This window comes from Corvus kubaryi, unplaced genomic scaffold, assembly GCF_017639235.1.
Source record: "Corvus kubaryi isolate FWS band 111438036 unplaced genomic scaffold, C.kubaryi_AGA036_p1.0 37398, whole genome shotgun sequence".
Taxonomy (NCBI): Eukaryota; Metazoa; Chordata; class Aves; order Passeriformes; family Corvidae; genus Corvus; species Corvus kubaryi.
In genome coordinates, this window is record NW_024581137.1 from 46,225,114 (window position 1) to 46,234,682 (window position 9,569).

The following is a 9,569-nucleotide window of genomic DNA, read 5'->3' on the forward strand; positions in this document are numbered from 1 at the left end:
ATTAATTCACGATCTTCCTTCCTGCTGATTTGCCTTGCTCCGTGCAGAGAGGGAGTTTAGTGCACTAATAATGGTTATACTTTTGAATAGGTGATTGAAAGAATATATCCAAGTGACTGAAAGTTCACCTTTGCACATTCAACCCAGTTCAGCCCATGTATTAATATTCCTTGCATTTTCTTGTGCATCTCCTCAGAGAGCAGATTAAAATTAAAATTCTGCCAAGGTTAGGTAGCAGAAAGGATTAGTGAGCTAGGTCTTCACCTCTAGAGAGAAAGGTGACATGAAAATGATTGGACTGGACACATCCTTATTCTGGAAACTATTTGTATGGATAAAAAATTCTCCATGCAACTGACAGCTTGTGCTGAAGAGATATCCAGGACCAAAACAGCAAAAAGGCTGAAGGTCAGGATGGAAGTACAGCACATTGAGAGGGTTATACAGACTTTGTGTGTTTATCTCAAGCTATTAGCATTTCATTTTCAAGATCAACTCTTCACTGGAAAAACTTTAAAAATTATTGCGCCCAATCCTCCCATATAAACATCTTTTCAAAAGCTCTGAAGTAGAAAAAAACCCCCAAACCCAAACCCAAAACATTGGCCAATGAAATAAAAATGTCCCCTTTCTCATATCTCATAAATTCTTTGTAATTGAAAGGCTAAATGTAGTATCTCATTTTTGAGGAAGAACTTCAATGGGATTTTCTCTTAAAAGAGGAGAGAACTATCTGAGCAATAAAAAATGAGCACTGCACTACTCAATTTCATGCCTGTGTCAGTTTTAGGAATTGAACATTTGGCCTAAATTGTAAGGATGAAGATAACTATTGTAAGTACAGAAAGGGGACCAGTGAATGTAATTGAAGGAATGTCCTTGACTGCATAACTCACCTTGCAAATCTTTCACAATAACCAGCAGAAAAGTAGCTTTCAGAACTTGCCCTTGCTTTTTGTTGCCATATTGTTATTGTATGGAAAAACCGGGGCATTCACACATGTTATATACACAGTCCATTGAATGTGTGTCTACATAAATATATAAAAATGATACACAAACATAGCTCCAGATCATCATCATCACCCTTAAATACAGTATCTCCCCTGTTTGATTGCTATTAGCAGGAAAACCCTACCAAGAGTGCAGTAATCTGTGCTTCTGAAAAATGTAAATGTCAATTTTTGGTCTTTAAAAATTATTAAGCCTAGCAAAAGATAGCAATTTCCAGTGTTTGCTTGCTTGGTAAGATGCAGGAGAGTGAGCATTACTCCTGAGAGCTGCCATTGGTTAGCTGGAGGGAAAATGGATATCAATTATACATAATCTAAGAAGCCTCTGCATAATAATCAGGCCCAGTAGGGGCTTTGGGGCAGCTTCGTTATTCTCTTGTAAACACAAGAGCCCAGATAGACATGTCAGTCAGGAGTAGCGGCTGCAATTCTTCCTTTTTAACACCTTCACATTCTATTGCTTCAATATGCAAACAAGGCTGTTTAGCTGAGGGTTGAGGCTGTGCTAATGAGCTCCCTGCACTAACCCTGAAGTAAAAAGGTTCTGTTTCACAGCTGCTCAGAGACTAGCTCCTCTGGGCATGCTCAGGTATTGGAAAATAATTCCTTTTAAACAGAGAAACGCCAATCAGGATTTCTTGCATTCTCTTCTCTTTTCTCAGCATGCTAATGCAATTACCTCCTAACTTGTGAACTTTTTATGGTGGTGGAAAAGTGTTTTGTCTTTGAATTATGTATTTTTGTCACCAAAAAGAAGAGAGGACTTGGAAAATTTAGCAGATGTAAAAATCATATCCTCCTTTTTTTCCTGGAGGACCGTAACTAAGGGTAATTTTCACATTTCCTTCCTAAAGGTGGATGGTCCTCTTATCCCCCTCACCTCCATGCATTTCTCCACTTCCAGCATCATTTCCATTTCCTTTTAGCTGGTCCATGTAATAAGTGACAGAGGAGGCTCCTAGGGCAATGCTGCCAACTTCATTCCTGCTTGTCACTGAAAAGGCCAACTCCTGTTGGTTTAGGACCTTGACTCTGTCCTAAAGCTAGGTTTCAGGGCATTGCTGAACTTAAGCAACTGCATAATTGCCTTGGTAAAGAGGAGCAGACCCCATGATAATCCTTTACGGATGAGCCAACATTTACGACTCATGGCACAAAACATGACGATCTCTTGAATATCCAATTATTCTTATGAATAAAGTAGTTTTCTGTCTGGGAACAGTCAGAAATCCCTGCTGGGTTAATTTAGTATCTGATAGAAACCATTTGGGTTTTCTGTTTAAAATAGGGCAGTGTATGATATCTGATGCAACTGTGTGAGATGCTCCCTGTCTTCCTTCATTCATCCACTCACTCTTCCTCAGGACCGTGCCTTCTAGCAACATGACACCTGAGAGAAGACCTATGGGCAGAGCCACAAAAATTCCTGTCAAGTGGAAGTTACAACTATCTCAAACCATAACATGTTCCTATGAGGAGAGACAGCACATTTGTAATATTTAGCAGTCAAATATTGTGATCTACTTTTTTACCCTTTGTTTTCGGTTGGATTTCTAATGGCTGTCTCCATGTGTAACAATCCACATTACTGAGTCACTGGGAAAGTCTTGGCTTTGTAATGTTTCAACACTTAAATTATTTATTATGTTAGCTTTATGGCATATTAAAACCCTGGTTAGACAGGTAGAGCCAACTCCCTTCTGCCTTGCTGAAGCTCATTAAATGGCCATCATAACTGGACAGACTTACTTGTGCTATATCCAAATAATTTTGTCATTAGGATTCAAATCCAAGGCAAATGGCCTACCTAGAAATCTCACTTATTTGACTGTGACTGGCAAATGATTAAAGTATGCTGCAAGGAGTTACTTATGGCATATTGGTGAAAATTTACAAGTAAAATTAAGAAACTGAAGTAAGATGAGACTTTGTTTGTTTCAGAGTGTTTTTAAATTATACCATCCCATTCTAGTACTAGTATCCTCAGACAGCAGAAGATTCATTTATTCGTCCTTTTTTAAGGTATTGAAAAAATAACAATTGCCAGTGGTTACATTTAACTGTAGTTTAGAATTCAAATTTTGCAGCTCAGAGAATAAGTGATTGAAAAAAATATCTGCTTTCCATTCAGGTCACCTTTCCAACTGTCAGTTTACAACTCTTCAGTTCACTTTGCATGGTCTAAATGATGAGCTTTTAAGCACTGTTATTATGTAATTATTCTATTACCTTATAGCTCCTGCTAAGGAAGAATGTTGATGTAATTAACCCACTTTTCTGGGACTTGGAGGACCCCCCCTTCTGAAAAGTGTCGGTGTCAATTTAGACAAGTCACTTGACACAAAAGTTTTACAAAACACATTTAGGGATTTAGATACTTTTGCAAAAACTCTCTTTTTATGGTTCTTCCTTTTTATGCAGTCATTATCCCTTACAGCTGGCTTACAGGTGTCACAAGGGTCTGTGAGTCAGAGGAATGCCCAGCTCCAGCAAGTGTGGAAAGGTTTGACACTGAAAACATAATTTTTCTTTCCTTCATTCCGTATTTTGCTTTGTCTAATTATACTTCAAGCAATTAGGGCTAGAATGCTTTATGCTCTGACTATGTGGTAAAAAAGTCCCTGAGGAGTAAAAATACCATTCCGACTACTAATTTTCTGCCATCTGTACTACCAAGGACACCAATACACAATAGTTTGCTTCCCACAGAAATGAGATTAATCTCATATAAATATATTAAAAAAGCGATGAAATCCTTTCACAGCATTCATAAACAATTTACCATTGACATTTTTGGTCCTACAAGAGATAACAACAGGGTTATGACACCAAACTGAGCAAAAGCCCCTTAAAAATAGCAAGTGAATTGTAGTTTATGATTAGGGGAATTGTGCAGTGGTTCTATATTTGGTTTTGATAGCTAAAAGAAGGAAAGATTAAGTCATGCAAAGGTGCACCTGTAATACCAACTCATTCATTGTCACCACAGAATCAATACTTATTACCTCATTCTATTAAAAAACGTCTTGCACTGTGGTTCAAGGAAATGATTTTAAACCAACTGACTTAAGAGTCCCCAAACCCAGATAGTTTATATCAGTTCACCGCATAATTTCCTAATTCACTAGGATTTTGTAGAAGGTTTGAAAGGTCTCATCATACAAACTGCTTGTTTGAAAGGTTAAACAAAAAAAATAAAGGTTGATAGTGTACACTTAATCACTCTTGGGATACTTTTCCATTCTTTTTAATCACTTTTAAAAACCTTTTTGTGTTTATTCCTTTGACTTTATGCATGTAGGTGTCACACATTATAGGCAATTATGACTAGCTGGATACTGATTTTTGATATTTAATTTATTCTTGTGTGTATAAATATTTTTCCAAAAATTGTGCACAATTATTGCTATAGAAAATACCCTGCTTCCAATGCAGCTGGGCTATTGGAGGCAAGGCATTTAAACTAGGGGGTCAAGGAGCCTGCTGAGAAACAGCAGAGTCTGTTTTACAATTATGGGCTGTGGGACTGACTCTTAACTTGATACAACTTTGACTCAGAGGGCACAGATTGTCACAAGTCAGGGCTATCAGACATGGTCTGACTTGGGAGGTGGGTGTATATATAAGAAGAGGATATTTTTCTTTTCTCTTCAATATACCTGAAATAATTGATTCTGTTTGGTCACACAAAGGACTGTCCACCCTGGCTTTGGAAATTGGATGGACCTGTGTTGTGCATTTGAAAACAAAATATTCTGATGGTGGAATCATCCAATTTCCCTAGGAAAATAAGCAGAAGTCCCATCAGTAAGACTGCAACAAGGAAAACAGAATAGTGAAATAGAGTTTGAGGCAAATCCTGTGGCTTCCTGCAGTTGGTGTGGGGATGGACACGGACTTGGCCACGATACACTCCAGTGTGAATCGCCATTTCATAGGTGGGAGGCAGACAGTGCCGTCCTTTAGCCTTTCCCTGGGATCCTGGTGAGTCTAACTTTGTTATAATACATATGTTAAGATCACTTATTCATTAATATTGTTTTCCTTCCATTGAAAGGAAAGCAATTTGGTTTCTAATTAGCTTCATTAAATATTTTTAGTGTGTTAATGTTTTCGAATTAAGCACTGACTCCATAAAATCATTCCAGGTACTGTTTTTGCTGCAGGACATTAATTCTATTTTTTAAAGTATTAATACAGATAAAGGAACTTTGTTCTTTGTCTGTCTACCAAAGTGCCTGAAGTGAACTTCTTTCCCTCTACTCCTGCTAAATTACTAATTAGCCCAATGTACCTCAGAGATGACAGCCTTTGAGATTGGCAAAACTTGGGTTTTGAACAAAAGTTTTTAAGATGGTAGTTGGTGCTCTTGATGACAGATTTGAGGAGAAAATGGTATTCCTTCTTTTTTTTTCCTAAGCAATATCACAGAGCGAAGCAGTTGATTAACACTGACACAGTGTAATCAAAATCGTGCAATAGTCTAATAGGAAAACATTGTTTATCTTCTCATGGGGAAGTGTTATTGACATGTGCTCTTTCAACTCCTACTGGAAAGTTTTAGGTTCAGAATGGAGCTGTCGCTGTTGGTGCCAAACCTGGGACAGGTGAAGCTGTTTTGGAAATGTACACTCCACCACTTTGGCCCCTTCCATGCACAGAGAGGAGAAACAGGAAAGCCAGGACTGAAGCAGTTGGATTGGACTTAATAGTATTGGAGTGCTGGAGCTCAGCCTGTCTATCCTGGGGTAGATTTGCTGAGGAATTAAAGCCATGGTTCACAGTGCACACCTTAAAAGCAGAAATGCTTATTCATGCATTTGAAAAGGTGAAAGGTGGGAATATTAGAAATAAACTTTCCTACTTCCTTTGTGCTTAATTTCAAAAGTATTGTGGAGACTGAGCTGATATTAAGGGTATTTGAATGTGCAGATACAGACTGTGAGATACACTTGTGATGTAAGTTGCTCACTAGAGTGCAGTGATTACAGCATTATTAGCCATGGAGAAGGTGGCATAGAGGCAATTAGGGATAACATACTCCTTTAAAAAAGTTTCAGGTGCTGAATACTTACTAACATGATAGAGTGACACCAAAGAGCTGTGAACTAAAGAGCCAGACAAACTAATCAGACTTATGAGCATTAATGTACACAGTATCTCTTTAAGCATGTACTTTTCTTTGGGCTGAAAACATTAATGCAATATTTCATAACTTCACAATAGAATTTCAATTGGTACTTAAAATTGGGAATAGCAAATAGCTACACAGCAACAAAACAACAAAAGCAACACAGCAACAAAAGAGCAAGTTGTTGTTGTTGGCTTTTATTGAGACAAATGTTACGATATATTTGCCTACAAGATTTTTTTCCTGAATTTTATTTTTCTTCATGCATAGTAATTCCTGACAAAGTAAAAAAACCCAAAACCTTACATAAATTTAGAATGTAAAGTATTTTGTACAGTAATGACTGAATATTTACATATTGAAACATAGAACACCAGGAACACATAGAAACAGACAATAATAGGTACTGGTACTCTCCCTCTGTCACATATAAGGAACTCTAACCAAGAAATTGAGCAATTCATTTAATACTATTTGGTAAGTCATCATATGTATTGAAGAAGGGCTGAAAGCCAAGGGAGGAAATTCTGTCTGAATATCAGAGATCTGTCAGTGATTTCAGCCTTTACCTGTAAAGACTATTGCACAGTTGTATTTTTATATGGTCTGTCTTCTTCTGGCGGTCTTCCTTGTTTAGCTTAGTTTTTTTCAATTATTTCCTTAGTAAGCCCAGGGAATTGGGAAGGAAAGATAGTAGACACTAAGGAAACTGTTTACTCTGTGAGCACAGGCTGTATTTCAGATATCAAAACCTTCTCCTTGCATGCACTCACCATTGTTCTGAACACACTGAGGAAGGAAACAATAGCTGTGTTGGAGAGTGCTTGAAGCCCTCCATGAACCTGAATTTTCACACATAGAACAATAACTTGTATTCCCCAATGGCTGTACTCACTTTAGAAAAAATGTTGCTTTTGGGCAATATAACAGGTATCCCTTTGGTATTGATGTCTTTTGTGACTAATTTATTTAAATAAGAAAACTGAAGGCCTTTCCTTAGTGGTCCTTTCATACTAGTGCTTTTAAAAATGGGGACATGCTGAGTTACAGAGCTCTCTCAGCTTTTATTATTCAAAATTATTTTATTTTTGCTGATCTGCCTCCAGAACTGCTCCTAGACACTAGGAGACCTTATATTAACATCTTCCAGGGCCTCCAAGGGAATGTCTTGAGAATTCTTTTAATTTTTTGCAATTCTTACTCCCCCTCCTTCCTTGCTTTGCCTGCTTTCAAGCCAGTGACATGTTGCATCACAAAGTCAGATTGTTCTGTATCTCTCCTGGGGATTAATGGTGGAAAAGAAAATAAACAGAAGATGGTGGTTTTTCATATTATTTCACAATTCTCATCCACATTGGAATTATTTTTTATTATCTTTTCAGTGGTTTGACTGCATATAGAAAGAAAATGATAGGGAAGCAATGAGAAGCGGGAAAAGAGAAAGGCCATGGCTGCAGCTTCCTGAGACCCTGTAAACTGCAGAATGTTCTCCTAGACACTCATTCCTATCTACCTCCTAAAATCCCATTGTTTTGGTTCAGAGGCTTCCAACAGAAATATCACTGCTTCTCTGAGGTCCTTCCTAGCAGAATCCAGTTTACTGACAGTGGAAAATTAAATTTGCCTGCAAGGCTGGATTGCTTTTAGCTAAGTCTAGGTTGTCTCTAAAATCATTGTCGCAGTCAGAAAACTTGTATGAGGTCCCAAAATGGTCCAAGACTAGGTCTGAAGATCCAGGATACGATCCAAGACAGCTGTATCTTCAATATTCCTCTTACCCAGTGCCATGAGCTATTCAAGACTGACAATTCTGCAATTAACTAGGTTCGAAATTGAAAAGAAATTTGGGATTTTGTTTCTTACAAATTTCTTCGAGTAGATTACTGACATTAGATCATTCAAGTGAGATAATTTGAACCCTCCAGCCTTCATTTTACCTTTCAAAATTATACCCTATAGAGGCTTAATTTTTCTATACATAGGCATTTGGATACAGCATAAGAGGGGAAACATTTACCTCCATGTGTCAGAAGGGAGGGCGTTGGAAAATTGATAAACTGTGGAATTGAATTGAGAATCACATTTTCACTCTATATAGTGGGTGACTGCAGTGAGGGGGTGGAAGAACATTCTCCAGACCACCCTACAGACAAGGGGCACCAGGGCTCAGTGATAATGGCTTTTTATCTCTGATGCTCCCCAGAATTTGCTAGACTAACCAAGACAATACTTTCCACCTGCAGGGAGTCAGCCTGTTTGCTGAGACAGAATATCTAGCATGAGTTTTTCAGGGAACTTCTTCTTTTGTTTGGTGCTGTACACGGAGATCCTGGACAGAAGGATAAAATAGGGTGCCAGGTTGTCTAAACTCAAATGGTTTTGAAAAAGCCAGCCACATACTTTATACAAACTGAGCTGTTTCCTCAAAGCAGCAGTGGACCTGGAGTGATGCCTTTTCCTGGTCTTAAAATCAAGAATCAAACATGGTCAGATGGGAAAAAGGGATTTTACCTTGGTATTTATTTTAAGGATCCCAAGGTGCACCACATCCAGGTGGAGTGCACCTCAATGCACACCGCAATGCACACCCTCAAAAGATCTGGTATAACATTATAGGTTTTACTAATTAGCATATCTATCAAAGATTCCCCAATGAGAGGCTCGAGTGAGCTCCCCTCCCCAAGGAGCCTTCCCCTGGATGGTTCTATCTTAGTTTATAAAATGTATTCTGGAGAGGACCTTGGTGTCTGGGGCATTCTGATCCCTAACTACAAAGCTTCTAAGATGTTTAGTCTCTTAGCTAGACAAATAAGTCTAAGAATGTAGGCAAAAAACCACTGAGAATACAAAAGTTATAAAAGGTATATAAAAGGGGTATAAAAGAAAAGGCAAAAAATCATCATGGCATCAGGAGAACATGACTGTCTGAGATCATAGGAAAACCAGGTAAGTGGAAGAAAAAAAGTGAGACCTCTCTGCTTGTGGTTGAGCTTATTTGAAAATTAAAATCTATTTATAAATTGTGCTGTTTCTGTTAAAGTAGACATAGAGATTCTGTAAACACAGCTTTTTCAACGATGCAGAAAGTATTTAGATCTTTTGTATATAGAATATCAGTCACTTCATAAATCCTTTTCACAGATTCATGTAATTTTTCACACCTGACACTCACTTCTTCAGCCAGTGAGAAAAAAACTCTTGAAAATAGAGGAGCTATGTTGGGAGGGTGAAGGTAGCCTTGTTTTTACTGATACTTTTGTTAAGGACAGCCTGTTCCTGGCAGGACCCTTTCATTCCCTTACTCTTGTGTTTCCTATACAAAGGTCAAGTGTAATAACAGAACACAGTGAGAAGTCTTAGGAGGCTCAAAAGGCTTAGAAGAAGTTAAAAACATGGTGACTGGGCTACTGCATCCAAATGGGAGA

The 9,569-nt window shown here is 38.1% G+C and overlaps 1 long non-coding RNA gene across 1 annotated transcript in view; it reads left to right on the top strand.

Annotated features, from left to right (window-relative positions):
• LOC121671936 overlaps positions 1-7,486 on the top strand; it is a 44,596-nt gene extending 37,110 nt beyond the window's left edge. The window contains exons 4-5 of the long non-coding RNA XR_006018677.1: positions 4,798-4,997; positions 5,572-7,486. This is a non-coding gene — a long non-coding RNA (uncharacterized LOC121671936). The remainder of the gene's footprint in view (positions 1-4,797; positions 4,998-5,571) is intronic.
• The last annotated feature ends 2,083 nt before the right edge of the window (positions 7,487-9,569 follow it).